This window comes from Geotrypetes seraphini, chromosome 2 (genome assembly GCF_902459505.1).
Source record: "Geotrypetes seraphini chromosome 2, aGeoSer1.1, whole genome shotgun sequence".
Classification (NCBI taxonomy): domain Eukaryota; kingdom Metazoa; phylum Chordata; class Amphibia; order Gymnophiona; family Dermophiidae; genus Geotrypetes; species Geotrypetes seraphini.
In genome coordinates, this window is record NC_047085.1 from 369797489 (window position 1) to 369814198 (window position 16710).

The window sequence follows — 16710 nt, forward strand, 5'->3', positions numbered from 1 at the left end:
ACCAAGCAATAACTAGTTGAATGAGATTAAAGTACCCTTTCTTAAACTAAGCACTTTCTTTCTCCAGAGATGCAGTTGAGAGAAAGGTTGTCAGTTGAGATGGCTCAAAGAAAACATATTTATGAGAATGATAATTAACAACACATTTACATGGATGTCGCAAGTAAAAAGTCGCCCCCAGAGATATAACACCAAGTTTCCTTAACAAAAATTCTCGTCTCCTTCTCTGTGTATCCCTAGCCAAATCTGGGAACATCTGAATTTTACAACCTAAAAATTCTTTGTGTTTATTTTTAAAGAAGAGTCTCAGCAACCAGTTTTTATCTGGTGCGAGAGCTACTGTCAAAAGTAAAGTGGCTGGGGTCACCAATTCTCTATCAGACATTTCCAAAATATTAGATATGTTCATTAAGTCAGGTCCCATTTTCTGTTGTTGTTGGTCTTGAGTTTTATTTATGAATTATAATATATAATGGGACTATTAATGAAGGGAAATGAATAATAGGGTGGGTAAAGAAATATAGAATATATTGTATTAGAGCTTATTTTTTTAAATAATTTTTGAATGATTAGTTGCCTGGGGGGGGGGGATATAGGTTTTGCATATCCAATGTGTGTTCCAGGTCAAACATTGATAGTGGGAGGGTGGGGTGGGAAAATAAAGGGTGGAAATGGGGATCAATATATATTAAATGTGCTAAGATCTAATCATGTTTATTATCATAGAATATTGCTTAAAATTTTATTTATAAATAGATGGATATAAAGATTTATTCTATGAATGTCAATGGTTTAAATCATCCTATTAAGAAGAAAAAAATATTATCGTTCCTTAAAAATCAAAACGCGGACATTTACTTCATTCAAGAGACCCATCTTTCGGAAATTGAATCTAAAAAATTATCTGGGGGTTGGATTTCTAAATGTTTATTTGCACCGGCATTAAAGAAAAAAGCTGGAGTGGCTGTTTTGATAAATAAAAAATGTAATGCAAATTTCAAATTAATAAATTATGACCCCTTAGGTAGATGGGTGCATATTAAAATGGATCTGGGAAATACTACCATGGATTTATTCAATTTATATGCTCCTAATACGAATCAAATGGAGTTTTTCAAACAAATTCAGTAATTACTTTTACCACTGGCTACATCTAATTTAATAGTAGCAGGGGATTTCAATGCTGTAATGGATCCAATTTTGGATAAAAAACCAAGTAGAATTATGAAATCATTAGGCTTAGATAACTTGATTCAATCTTCTGATTTAGTAGATATATGGCGTATTCTTCATTTTAATGATCAAGAATTTTCTTTTTGTTCTCAGGTCCACAAATCCTTTTCACGAATTGATTATATATTTGTTTCCAAAAACCTAGCGCAGCGTGTGTTAAAAGCAGTAATTGATCCTATTATAATTTCGGATCATGCTGGTGTGTGGATTGATCTTCAAAATTATGATATTGAACACTTCAATTCAATTTGGAGATTTGATAATAATTTTTTAGCGGATTCAAATTTTCTGGATGAATTTAAATTAAAAATACAAGAATTTTTTCAAATTAATGATTCGGATAATATTAATGCTGAGATCTTATGGGATGCTTTTAAAGCAACAATGAGAGGGAATATTATTTCATATTCAGCATATATTAACAAACAACGTAAAAAACAGTTTCTTGAATTAGAAAAACAAATTAAATTATTAGAGAATAAATTAATTGAAAAATGGGAAAATAATACATTACAAGAATTATTAAAACTAAAAGTTAAATATAATGAGATCTCTTCTCAATTTGTGAGGAAAGATTTATTTAATAGACAAGTTCAATTTTACGGAAATTCTAATAAAGCTGGAAAATTATTGGCAAATTTTCTTAAAGCAAAAAAAAGAAAATCTAAGATTATTGCAATAAAAGATATACAAGGTAATACACACACAAATAATAAAGAAATTTTAAAACAGTTTCTTGATTTTTATAAAGATTTATATTCTTCTGAATCTTATGAAAATAAAGAACGAGATGGACTAAATTTTTTAAATTCATTTATTGGACCAAATGTTCCAGATCATATAAAAAGAAGTTTAGAAGAACCTATATCTTTAAAAGAAATAGAATCAGCATTGAAGTCTCTTAGAGTTGGATCCGCTCCGGGTGGTGATGGTTATACGGTTGAATTTTATAAATCATTTCAAAACATTATTTTACCATATCTACTAAAATTATATCAGTATCAAATGATTAATGGAAATATATCAGGTACTATGGCTGACTCATTGATTATTGTCTTACCAAAACCAAATAAAGATCCTACTTTGGTTTCAAACTACAGGCCAATTTCCTTACTAAATGTAGATGGTAAATTAATTTCTAAAGTACTAGCAATAAGATTGGCAAAAGCTCTTCCTTTCATTATTGATGTACATCAAACAGGATTTATTGCTAAAAGACATTCATCACACAACACTAGATTAGCACTTCACTCTTTAAATTTAGCAAAAACAATGAATGATCCAGCTTTTATGGTATCTTTAGATGCAGAAAAAGCATTTGATAGAGTAGAATGGAAATTTATGTACCAAGCTCTAGAATGGTTTGGATTAGGTCCCGGTTTTATTAAAATGATTCAAACTTTGTATAGCTCTCCTGGTGCAAGATTATATATAAATAACAATTTATCAGATAGATTTAACTTGCAAAGGGGAGTTAGACAGGGTTGCCCTTTGTCCCCCTTACTTTTTGATATTGTTTTAGAACCCTTGTTAATTGCAATTAATCAAACTAAGGGGATAGAGGGAATCCCATTTTCTAATTGGGAATATAAACTTTCTGCATATGCAGATGACATATTATTATATTTAAGAAACCCGGGGAATACTATTCCAAGTTTACTTAATCTTCTAGAGGAATTTGGAAAATTTTCTGGATATAAAATTAATTGGAGTAAATCAGAAATTCTTCCAATTAATGTTCACTGTACCAAAGGATTATTTGATTCATATTCATTCATTTGGAAAGAGGAAGGTTTAAAATATTTAGGAATTATGATTAAAAATACAATTGATGATACAGTCAAAGAAAATGAAAAACTTTTATTGAAAAAAATTACAGAAATGTGTGAACAATGGAATCCTTCACATCTTTCATGGTGGGGAAGAGTTCAAACAATTAAAATGATGATACTGCCTGTGGTTTGTTATCAAATGAGTATGATACCAATATTTTTTCAGGGGTCCTTTTACAAAAAATTAAACAATATTATCACAAAATTTGTTTGGTTTGGGAAAAGACCCAGAATTGCTTTAGTATCTTTACAAAGACCAATTGTGGAGGGAGGGGTAAATTTTCCAAATTTTTATAGGTATCATCAAGCCTATATTCTAAGACAGGGTATGTATTGGATCCTCCCAGATCTCATGGAAAATGTACCAGATTGGCTATATTTAGAATGGCGGCTCCTGTTCCCATTACATTTAAATCATTTAATTAGTATAACAATGCCTAGAAAATATAAAGATAACAGAATTTTATTAGACACTTGGAAAACATTAAGATATATAAATAACATATCATCAGAACCAATTTGTAAATCACTAAATCAGTCTATTTGGGTAAACTCCAGGATCAAAATTGGCGGATTTAAGATCGTTTGGAAACATTGGATAAGTGCAGGTATACGAACATTAAATGATGTCATTTCAGAAGGTTCACTGCTTAGTTTTTCACAATTGCAAAATAAATTTGGCTTAAATAAATCTCAATATTTTAAATGGATGCAATTGAAGCAGGCCATTCAGGTAGGGTTCCCTGAATGGAAAAATCTTAATACTCAATATAGTCTGCAAGTTTTATGTTTCCAGGCGGATTTCTTGGGTCACCAAGCCGCAAAATGGTACAAGATTATATATGGATTTTTAAATAAAAAAAAGAAAACTGGTCTTAGGGATATTTGGAGTATTGAGATTGGACAGACAATTTCTGCATCTCAATGGCCACGATTTTGGTCCTGGAGATTAAGATCTACAAAGTCAGCATCTATGAGTCAAACTTGGATGTTTTTATTACATAGAGTGTTATGGACCCCTACGCGCCTGCAAAAGATAGATAATACTAGATCCAATAGATGCTGGCATTGTAAAACAGAAGTAGGGACATTAGATCACTTACTTTTTTTTTGTCCCTGCGTGAATGCCTTTTGGAATTTAATTTGGCCCCAAATTAACATATTACTAGAAAATCAAGTAGGACTCTCATATGACACCATACTATTTGGCACCGCAATGAGAACTCAGAGTCCGATTTCAGTAAATAATAATAAATTGCTATTAATTTTGACAGGAGTCGCCATGCAACAAATCACTCAAAATTGGAAAGACTATACCAAATTAAATTATACGTTCTGGTGGAACTCTGTCTGTCATATCTACAAAATGGAAAAAGTATTAGCATTACAAAATGGGAATCTTCATAATTTCAAGAAAATTTGGCAACCATTGACTAATTATTCTAATGATTAGACTTCTTAGCACATTCACAGTACTTATATAGGAATGGGGTGGGTTTTGCATAATTTTTGGAAACATTAATTGTAAAAATGGGGAGGGATTTATAACTTTTGATTATATATAATTTATAATATATACTGTTTATAAATTAAGTTGTATTAATGATAGATACATTGATATATAGTAATTAATTATATTACTTGTGATTCAATTGTTGTAAAAATGGAAATTTAATAAATAAAAATTTAAAAAAAAAAAAAAAAAAAAAGTATGTATTTTTCAAGTTGAATGAGTGCGTCTCCCTGCAAAACTTGCTAATAGTGCGATTTACTCATATTTTGACAGCATAGACTGGCCAAGCCAGAAAGACTCAGCCCTCTTTCGATGTTCAGCAACCAGTGATCCAGAGTACTTCAGTGGGAGGGTAAGATCCTGGGGATCTGGTTGGAATAGACTATGAGGAGAGACTCAGTGAAGGAGCAAAGGGGAAATAGGTAATACTACCTCTCAAAAAGACTTAATAATGGATCAAGGACAAGTGTTTAAAGCTGACACATTGACAATGAGATTAATTTATTCAAGAGAGCTATACAAAATGGTTAGGAAATCAACAACAAATTCTTCAGCAGAAAATAAGTTGAGTATCTCATGTTGTGTTTTTGCTGAAGCTTATAAGAAAGTACATGATATTATGCTATATTTTGATAGGTTCCCCTTCCTGATGATTCATTAACCCTTTAATAGTGAAACTGCTACTTTATGCAACTTGATGAACGAGATCAACAGTGCCAAGTAACAGGCATTTGAAGACACAGATCTCCCATAAGAGTCATAGAAAAACAAGTTGCTTCTGAGCAACAATCCCAAATAGAGGGTTAATACTGATATAACCTGGAATGAGTTTTTCCAAGTTTTTTTTTCTGATCAGACTAAACTATGAGTAGACTTAATGATTCACAGTGTCCACTTAATACATGCTCCTCTGCTTTGATTACATTTTTAGACACAAATGTTGGATCATATTACTGCTATGTTTAATAATTCATTGAGAAAGGGTTTAGTTCCTGAAATTTTGGCCCTTCTCAAAAAAAAAAAAAAGAGATAAACCTGACTGGAATAGTGAGTAATTCCCACACTCTCTCATTTTGATCCAAGGCTCCATTTGGGATTGGCTTAAATGTTTAACCAATCATTCTCTGAGTGCATTTTGGAAATGATTACTTTGCAGATGAAGCAGATCCTAATGGAACATCTGCACAACTAGGAAACCATGCAGTCTTGTTTAATCACTACCTGATTCCAATCTGTTGTGCACTAACTTGTTTGGAATTGCAGTTTCAGACATATAGCAGGTGATATTCAATTTTATTTCCCTATAAAAGATACTATTGAGAATTATTTAAATTTTTGCATATGTTCATTCAGATAGTTAAATGTGAGCAAAGATATTTAAACTTAGGGGCCCACTTTTGATATAGAAAAACTTCCTAAAAAAGACAAACAGCAGCAGATGGATGTGTTGTGGGTTTTTTTTTTTTTTTTTTTTACAAAAGCATCCAAAGCTGGCATTTAGCATATGAGCAGTCATTTATCTAAATGTCTGTAAGTATATGATGAGTGCTTAACAATGTTTAGTAAGAAACTTATCGAGTAGGAAAAGTTGTAAAACTGGTATAAAAGGCAATAAATCACTATTTTTGAAACTCATTTTTTTAAAATGTTTATCTCTATAGTCAAATATATTTTATTGAACTCAGCAAAGGAATGAAACAGGTATGAACACGCATGACAGCGAGAATAAGCACAAGTTATTTTCAAGAAACCCACACCAATCAACACTCCCCCCCCCAAAAAAAACCCCCCAAAAAACCACAACAATGTTTATCTCTATATTATATCTAAATCTTAAGGGTGTGTGTTTTGATTGAGACTAAGAACATAAGAATAGCCTTACTGGGTCAGACCAATGGTCCTTCAAGCCCAGTAGCCCATTCTCACAGTGGCCAATCCAGGTCCCTAGTACCTGGCCAAAACCTAAGGAGTAGCAATATTCCATGTTACTGATCCAGGGCAAGCAGTGGCTTCCCTATGTTTTTCTCAATAACAGACTATGGACTTTTCCTCCAGGAACTTGTCCAAACCTTTCTTAAAACCAGCTACACTATCCCCTCTAGGGCAAGTTTATGATTTGGACATTTTTTCAGCAATAATGGAACATTGTAAAAATGTCCAGGGCCAAAAATAGGATGTTTTGGGCTAGACCTGTTTCAGTAACAACATAGTACCAAAAAGGTGTCCAAATTGACCAGATGACCACTGGACGGATAAAGGCATGACCCTCCTTAATACCTTAATACCCCTTAATGATCGCCTCCCACCTCCATAAGAGATAAAAGTGAGAGTGCATGACAGGCTTTCTAACAGCTGCACGTATAATGGTCGTTCCTCTTAGAGCAGCAAGCAGGTCCCTGGAGTAGCCTTGTAGCATGTGTAGTAGATTGCAGAGAAGGTGACCCAGGCCCATATCCCTCTCTAACTGGTACACAAAAATCCATTAAATATAGTATATCTGCTGAGTCCATATACAGGTAACAGTTGCAGGCATACAGGGGTTATTGTAGAGGTATATAGTAGGGTACAGTAGATTTTTTTTTTTGTTTCCTGGAAGGCTCACAAAACAGGTGTGATGTGATGTGTATCGATAAAGACAAAGGGACCTCAGGTGTTCACATCCAAGTGATCATGGAATGCATCCCAACAGATGGACTTAATGTGAACTATCACTGGTCTCCAATGCCTTTTTTGTAGTTTTAAATTAAGTATTTTGCAATTAAGCAGCTAATTTTAATGTGCCAAGAAGTATAGCAACATATCAAAATTGCACCTGGAAAAATATCCCTGGATGAGCAGGCTCAAAACCTTATAAAGCCTAAAGTACCACGCTTTTATCAAGGAACCAGGGCAACTTGTAACTGTGTAGAGTAGATTATTCAATAAACGCTCAGCTTTACTTTGCTCAACGGAGCGTCTCCGTTTTGCTCTAGTGAGAGCTTCCTCGAGAGATGATGAAATATAAGTGATAGTTGCTTGTGCTCGTCAAGCCAATATTGGGCCAAAAATTCAGCCTTGACACAACAGCAGGAAGCGCAGCTCCCTCGCGGTGTTGTAGAAAAATAATGGTGACCAACACAGCGAGCCCCATAACCTAGGGGATACTCAATGAAATGACATGAAAATACTTTTAAGACAAGTGAGGAAACTTTTTTTTCACTCAAAGAATAGTTAAGCTCTGGAAAGTTGTTGCTATAGGATGTGGTTACAGCGGTTAGTGTAAATGGGTTTAAGAAAGGTTTGGACAAAGTTCCTGAAGGAAAAGTCCATAGTCTGGTATTGAGGCAAACATGGGGAAACCTCTACCTCAGCTTTATAAAACCTAGCGTTAATAAAAGGGCCCTTTAAATTTAGGTGACCTGTTATAGTCTGTTATAGAATGTAGTCTTGATCTCCTTTCCCATCTCTCCCTTTTTTTCCCATTTTTTCTCCCTCTACTTTGCTTTCCTTTTCTAATGACCCACTATCCCTCTTGCAGGACTGTTCTAGCTCCTTGATCTAATTAGTGGACCACCTCTTCATAGCCTTTTTCTCCATTCATTTCTCTCCTTTCTGCCTCAATTATTCACTACTTCAACCTGTTGTTTGCTTTCTACATCATGACTATGCTTATTCACTTGGCTTCTTTCATGCTCCATTCTCTCACTTCTTTCAGAAACCTTACTGATGTAGAAAAGACTGCTGAAAAGAAATGTTATTCATTCACTCACACTTTCACTTACAGGCCAGATATAATGGGCAAACAGTGCAGAGTTATTATACACAAAGAGTACAAGACAAAACACAAGCTTTTTCATTATACAGTGATGGTTATTTTAGAAGCCCTATTCATGATTTAAACATGCAACTAACATCATAAGAACATAAAAACAACCATACTGAATCAGACTAATGGCCCAATTAGCCCAGTTTCCTGTTTCCAGCAGTGGCCATTCCAGGTCATAGTACCTGCCAGAAACCTAAACAGTTGTATAGAAAAAAATGGGCAAGAACTTTAAGAGTTTCTTAAAAGTGCTAAAAAATAGCTACTACTTTAGTTCTGTTTCACATCAATACTCACAAAAATTATTGAACAATCATTATCGATCAATTAGGTGGAGTTTCCATTTGACATGTATGTACAATTCTCACTAAGGAACGGAGGTGAGCATATCATAACATATTCAATGATCAGATTATAGGACCTTCTGTGATCTATATATCATTTCAGGTCCACATCCTGAATTTGGTGTTGTAATCATTTATGCTCTAACCCTCCTTCCTACCATTTCAATTGATTATCCACAAGTGCTAAAAATATATATATCTATTGGTTGACGATACAAAAAAAATCTTTCTTCCTATATTTCATATGCAAAAAAACATTTTGGGGGGTTTTATTCAAATCAAATTTGCCAAACAACCATAATATTATAGAGAAAGGCAACACTTATCTTAGGTGGAGCCAGTAGCAAATAGTGGCTTCCCCTATTTCTGTTCCAATAGCAGACTATGGACTTTTCCTCCAGGAACTACCATCTGTTAAGAACTATGCATCGGCCCACAGGAATGGAATCGTGTGCCTATATATGTACGACATTCAAAACTCCCAAATACCCAAAGGGGAATATCAATCAATCACTAAACACCTTCACCTAGTTTGGAATATGTCATCACAAACTAACCCCTCGCCCTTTTACAAAACTGTAGTGTGGATTTTAGCCACGGTAGTAATAGCTCTGACGCTCATAGAATTCTGAGCATCAGAGCTGCTACCACCATGGCTGGCGCTAAAAAATGCTCCACTATTTTGAAAAAGGGGGGATAAAATAGAAATACATAGACAAAGGTTAAATTGAACCAGCAAGAAGCTGGACTCTGCATACAATGCAACACCACAGAAACAGTGACACATGTCTCCTAAAGCAATAAATAAATAGAAAATTTTTGTTCTACCTTTGTCTTCTCTGGTTTCTGCTTTCCTCATCTTCTTGTTACTCTCTTCCTTCTATCCACTATCTCTCTTCTCTCTGCATCTTCCATTTGCTCTGTTACTGTGCCTCTCCCTTTCTCCCCCCTTCCAAATTGGTCTGGCACCCATCTTCTTCCCTCCGCTCCCCCCATAGTCTGGCATCTCTGTCTTCTTCCTTGCCAGCGTCTTCTCCCAACTCTCTCTTCCCCATTTCCCTTCAGCGTCTTGTCTCCACTCTCTGTTCCCCATTTCCATTCAGCATCTTCTTCCCACTCTGTCTTCCCCATGTGCTTTCAGTGTCCTTCTCCCACCTCTGTCTTCCCCATGTGCTTTCAGCGACCTTCTCCCCTCTCTGTTTTACCCTGTTTTCCTCTCCACCCCACCTTTCCTTCCTTTCTCCCTCCCTGCCCCTTAACTTCATGGCACTTTCTCCCCCCCCCCCCCCCCCAGTACAATAGGCCCGGTCCGACAAACCTCCCTGCCCTGTGGCCGGCGATGTCTAAACTGCCATCTTACAGCAGCCGGAGCGTTGTAGTTGCATATGGCTGCCGTAAAGGTTGTCTCTGATGCAACTCCGGTGATGTCATCAGAGACGCAGTAGAGGAAATCAGAGTATGGGAAGGCCGCGAAGCAGCGTCTTTAGTGTGATGCGGCCGCTGCTGGACCCGGGAGATTTGTCCATCTCGTGGTGGGAGGGTCAATGGGGGTTTGTGTGCGCTGGGAAAGGGTGCACAGGGGGGAGGGGGCAATGACGGCGGCGAACTTACAGTTAGGGAGGGAGTCAAAGCGCGCATACACACTCTTACATGCCGGGGACCTACAGATCATAGAAAATCGAAAACGGAACCACGCAGGTAAGAGTGCGCATGCGCGCTTAGGGTTTTATTATATTAGATAATTAAGTATTTTAATAAACAAAATATCTTTCCCTCCCCCCTCCATCCCCTGGATGTGTAAGGAATTCTACCAACCTCAAAAAAATAAATAAATAAATAAATACATTACAATTATGATGTTACAATTATAGTCAATGGACTCCACACTCTAATAAATGTACTGCTAAACCCCAAACACTCTGCATTCATTTTTTCATATTTATATGTGGTACAAACATTTGTCCACCAAAACGTGTAATTTAGTCTGTACTATATTTTAAAAGGATTATGTATGTTTGGTAACCTCCTAGAATTGTAGGTGGGGTATACATTTTTAAATAAATAAAATAAATAAATGTGGTCCGTTTACTAAGGCACGCCAGCTGATTTAGCACATGCCAACGATTAGCGCGCACTAAATGCTAAGGTGCCCATAGAATATAAGGGGTGCCTTAGCACTTAGCGTGCACTAATCTTTAGCACACTCTAAATCGATTAGTGCACGCTAAATCAGTTAGCACGTGCTAAATCGGTTAACGCGCCTTAGTAAAAGGACCCCATGGTGTCAGTAAAAGGAGAGCATTACGGAATTCATTGCAGTTGAAATCAAGCAGTCTTCTAACGTGATGCAATTTAGGAAAAGGGTGAAAACAATGTTGTTTGAGAGAGAATATAAGTAAGTTATTTCATTTATTGCAGGCAGATTCTTAATTTATTGTATGTTTGTTGTTATTTTATTATGTGTAGAACTGCGTACTCAGCAAGCTATAAATTTTTTAAGTTGAAATAAATAAATAATCCCCTCTTTAACAAAACCGTAGCCAACTGCAGCAGTAACAGCTCCGATGCTCATAGGAATTCTTTTTACTAAGGTGCGCTATGCGTTTTAACGCGCATTTAGAGCACACTAAATATAAGTGTGCGCTAACCGCTAACACGTCTATAGACTAACATGCACGTGTTAGCGTTTAGCGCGTGTTAAAATGCTTAGCGCACCTTTGTAAAAGGAGCCTTATGTATCCCAAGAACATTATTGAAATAGATTGTCTGTATAGAGCTATATTATCATAGGCCCAAAATCAGATTTAACAGCATCGACAGATTCAAATATTCATAAAGTGCTAGAAGTATTTAAAAGACAGTTACAATCTCTGTTCTTAAACTGAATAGAAGGAATAAGTGTGAATCCAACAATATACAGTACATGGAGGAAGAAGCAAGGATAACTCAATTATCTAATGAGGCAATTGAATTAAAAGTGCACTAATAAAGTATGCATAATGCTTTTCTCTGAATGGATTTTGCTAGATGTTCAAAGTGAAAGAATGGGGTTATGAGCAGTAATGGGACAGAACAGTATACGCAGGATTCTTGTTAAAGAATGGAGTCTCTACAGCATTCACATTATTATTATAAAAACAAAACCAGAAGCACAGCAAGAGCCATGGAGGGCCATTTTCAAAAACCACGTCTAAATCTGATTTGAACGTTTCCCGCTAAACATCCATTTTGGAAAGCTGAACCACTAGACATCCCCAAAATTTATTATTATTTTTTAAAGTTGTCCATTTGGACATCTAGGCCAATAGGACATGCAACCCTTAGGACACCTAGCTGTCCATGTTGAAAATATCCAAATACAGGCCATTTAGATGTGGGAATGGCCATCATTGTGATGGACTGGCAACACAGACTTGACAACAGAGCAGTGGGACACATTAGAGGGTACTTCTGTGAACTTCACATAAAGAGTGCCAGAAGTACATCTAAGCATATATCCCTTATAATTTATGTTGAGCTCTCCAACCTCCCCTCCCTCCAAAACCTACTAGATCACCTGTCTGCCACCCCAGTAGCCCTCATGGTTACAGGTGGCACCTATACGACAGTACAGTAGGGTTTTGGTGGGCTCATATTTTCTACCATAAATGTACTGGTTAGACTGGCTTATGGTCCTGGGTCCTCCTCTCTATGGTTTACTATCCCATTCATCAGGTTACTTAAGACAGAGGTTCTCAACACTCAGTAAGCATACCCCTAGGGTATGTGAACCACTGGTGGGGTTAGGCAGCACTGCATGGGCATCCTGCCCTCCTTCTTCCTCAACTCCCTGGTGCAGCCACTGTCATCACTGCCACAGCTGCCCCTGCAATTAATTTTGCAGTCTTGTTCCATGGTCCCTGTTTCTCCTGTATTACTCTGTTGTTTCAACAAGTTAGCGGCAGCAATTTCTACATGCTGCCTGCCACTAACCTGGATGCTTTTCCTCTGCCAGGTTCCACCCTGTGTCAGAACTTCCTTTTTCTGCCTGGGCAGGATGTGACAGAGGATAGGCTTCTGGGTTAGCGGCAGGCAGCATGTAGGAATCGCTGCCACTAAACCGTTAAAGCAAGAGAGAGCATGTTAGTTGTGAGTGGGGCTGGGGTTGGAGGGAGGGAAGGATGAGAAAATGTTGCAGGAGGGATAAGAGTGGTGAGAGAGGGAGAAATGGGCATGGGGTGGAGGAGAGCAACGGATTGTGCATGGGGAGAAAGCAATGTTACTTGTGAGTAGGGTTGGGGGAAGGGAAGGAAGGAAAATTGTTGCAGGAGGGGTGAGAGTCATAAGAGAGGAATAAATGGACATGGAGGGGAGGGAGAAATGGTTCATGTGGAGAGAGCATGTTAATTATGAGTGGGGTTGGGGAAAAGGGAAGAAAAATTTATGCAGGAGGGATGTGATTGATAAGATAGGGAGAAATGTTGAGAGTCATAAGAGAGGAAGAAATGGACATGGAGGGGAGGTAGAAATGGTACTTGGGGGAGAGAGTATGTTAGTTGTGAGTGGGGTTGGGGAGAGATGGACTGGGGATGGGAAGGAGGGCTGTCACACTTGAGAGAAGGGGCGAGGAGAGAGATAAAGCATGCAAGAGGCAGAAAGAGGACTAATGGAGAGAAAGAGAGGGAGAGATGTTGGATGGGGAGGTCAGCCAATGTAGTTTCACAGAAGTGAGTGCCATAGCCTAAATATTGACAAACATCTCGCACCCCCCCTTATATTTAAAATGCCTTCTAAGTTGATAGAGTACAACACTCAAATACTGTACAAAATAGCTGGAAACCACAGCTGGAAGTGTTTAAGAACATAAGAACATAAGAAGTTGCCTCCACTGGGTCAGACCAGAGGTCCATCTCGCCCAGCGGTCCGCTCCCGCGGTGGCCCATCAGGTCCGTGACCTGTGAAGTGGTTTCTGACCACTTCTATAACCTACCTCAAGTTCTATCTGTACCCCTCTATCCCCTTATCCTCCAGGAACCTATCCAAACCTTCCTTGAACCCCTGTACCGAGTTCTGGCCTATCACTTCCTCCGGAAGTGCGTTCCATGTGTCCACCACCCTCTGGGTAAAAAAGAACTTCCTAGCATTTGTTCTAAACCTCTCCCCTTTCAATTTCTCTGAGTGCCCCCTAGTGCTTGTGGCTCCCCACAGTTTGAAGAATCTGTCCTTATTTACTTTCTCTATGCCCTTTAGGATTTTGAAGGTTTCTATCATGTCCCCTCTAAGTCTCCTCTTCTCCAGGGAGAACAGCCCCAGCATTTTTAACCTGTCAGCGTATGAAAAATTTTCCATACTTTTTATCAGTTTAGTCGCCCTCCTCTGCACTCCCTCGAGTACCGCCATGTCCTTCTTGAGGTATGGCGACCAGTATTGAACACAGTACTCCAGGTGTGGGCACACCATTGCGCGATACAGCGGCATGATGACCTCCTTCATCCTGGTCGTGATACCTTTTTTGATGATGCCCAGCATTCTGTTTGCTCTAGTCATCTTTAAGATTTGTACAAGACCTTCATGTTTGACTCATCCAGGGTCTAGTAACATGGGGAACCACCTCTTATGCAAAATAGCATTGTTTTTTTTTGGCTTAAATAGCTTTAAAAGTTAAAAATTAAATGCTATGGTGTTCCAATGACCTGCATATGTGTTCTAGTGATATCATATGCTATAAAATTCAATGGATTTATAAAGGGATATCCCTCTTACAAACCAATTAAATAATACTCATTTTGATAAGACAATAGAAAATCAGCAACTAAAATTAAAACAAGTGTAAAACAGGTTCATCAGAAAAAACTATTTGAATTTACCTTTCAATTCCAGGCTCCCAAAGTATGGAATAGCCTTCCGTTATATCTGCGACAACTTCCCTCCTCCTGCAAATTCAGGAGGATGTTAAAAGACATATCTCTTCTCCTTGTAACTCTCATGATCCCTGTCCAGTTATGTCTTCTAAATTCTCATTGTAGCTATAACAGCTGTTGTTCAAAATCGTATTGCATACCACAATGAATCCTAGTTGAAATTTGTGGGATATAAGAAACTGTATGGTATGATATATGGACAGATGGCTAAGGTGTTCATTTGAAAGCACATAGAAACAGAGTTCCATAGTAATAGGTCAATGTCTCAGCTCATCGTGTTCATTTGTTCTAGGGTGACAAATATGGTTTGTATATTTACACTACAGTCTGAACAGCTTCCACATGGGAGAAGTTCTTTGAGTGTATTCTTCATTAATGGTTCAGGGGTCCTTTTACTTGCCAATTTAGCACACGCTAAACGCTAACCCGTCCATTATATTCTATGGAAGCGTAAAGCGTTTAGCGTGCACTAAAATCTGCTAGTGCACCTTAGTAAAAGAGGGGATTAGTTTGTGAAGTGCTGATGGGGCTAGTAGTTCTTTTAAGTTGTGATTCTTTTTTGTACTCAACCAAAAATCACTCATGTTAAATGTGCCAACACTGTATTTAAGGCTCTATTCTGTAATAACACTGTATTATATGCCAATGTCTCCTGAGTATTGCAATGTCTTTTGATACACAATTGAAATCCAATGTACAAATAACTTCTGATTTTCAAAAGTTATTTCCTTTTCACCTGCATTTTTCTGGAAAAAAACATTTTGAGATGCACTTTGCTCAATATCCTCTTTCCAAAAAATGTTTTTGCATTTCCAAAGATTGTGCTCTAATAAAGTTTTCTATGAACAATCATTTTAGCCTGAAAAATTGACTACATGGCAAGTTTTCTTTGAACGACCTGCTATGACAGCTTGTGCAGTGTAATAGCTTGTTCGCATTTATTGGTTTTCTATAAATACTATTTTCAATCTTTCCATTAACAATTTTAATTAAAATATCCAAAAATGGAATCTCTATTTTTATCAAAGTTCATCTGGAACTTCAAATTGGGCTCTCATTTATTGATCCATCTGTGAAACTTAAATCATCCTCTGTACCTTTCCAGACAATGAAAATGTCATAAATATATATATTTTCCAGATGGTGAGTTGCTCCATGAAAGTATGATTGGATAGATATTTTTCTCAGATTCAGACATATGAGTTGGCTATCGATGGAGCCATAGAGGCACTCATAATAATGCCTTTAATTTGCATATAAAATCTACCTTCATAGACAAAAAAAGTTTTCTTTCAAAACAATACTTGCCAGCTCAACAATATAGTTTGTATAAATTCTTTTATAGAATTCACACTCCCTTAAAGTTTCTCTAACAACCTCCACAGCCTCACCTTGGGGAGTATTAATATATAACAGGGATCTCAAAGTCCCTCCTTGAGGGCCGCAATCCAGTCGGGTTTTCAGGATTTCTCCAATGAATATGCATTGAAAGCAGTGCATGCACATAGATCTCATGCGTATTCATTAGGGAAATCCTGAAAACCCGAATGGATTGTGGTCCTCAAGGAGGGACTTTGAGACCGCTGATATATAAAGACTTATGTCCATAGCAAATAAAATTCAATCAGTATCACGATGTATATAAGAACATAAGAATAGCCTTACTGGGTCACACCAATGGTCCATCTAACCCGGTAGCCCATGCTCATGGTGGCCAATCCAGGTCACTAGTACCTGGCAAAAATCCAGATAGTAGCAACATTCCATGCTAATAATCCAGGGCAAGCAGTGACTTCCCCTATGTCTGTCTCAATAAGAGACTATGGACTTTTCCTCCAGGAAATTTTCCAAAACTTTCTTAAAACCAGCTACGTTAACTACTCTTACCACAACCTCTGGCAACACATTCCAAAGCTTAACTGTTCTCTGAGTGAAAAAATATTTCCTTCTATTGGTTTTAAAAGTATCTCCTTGTAACTTCATCGAGTGTGCCCTAGTCTGTGTAATTTCTGATAGAGTAAAAAAATCAATCCACTTGTACCCGTTCTACACCACTCAGGATTTTGTAGACTTCAATCATATTTCC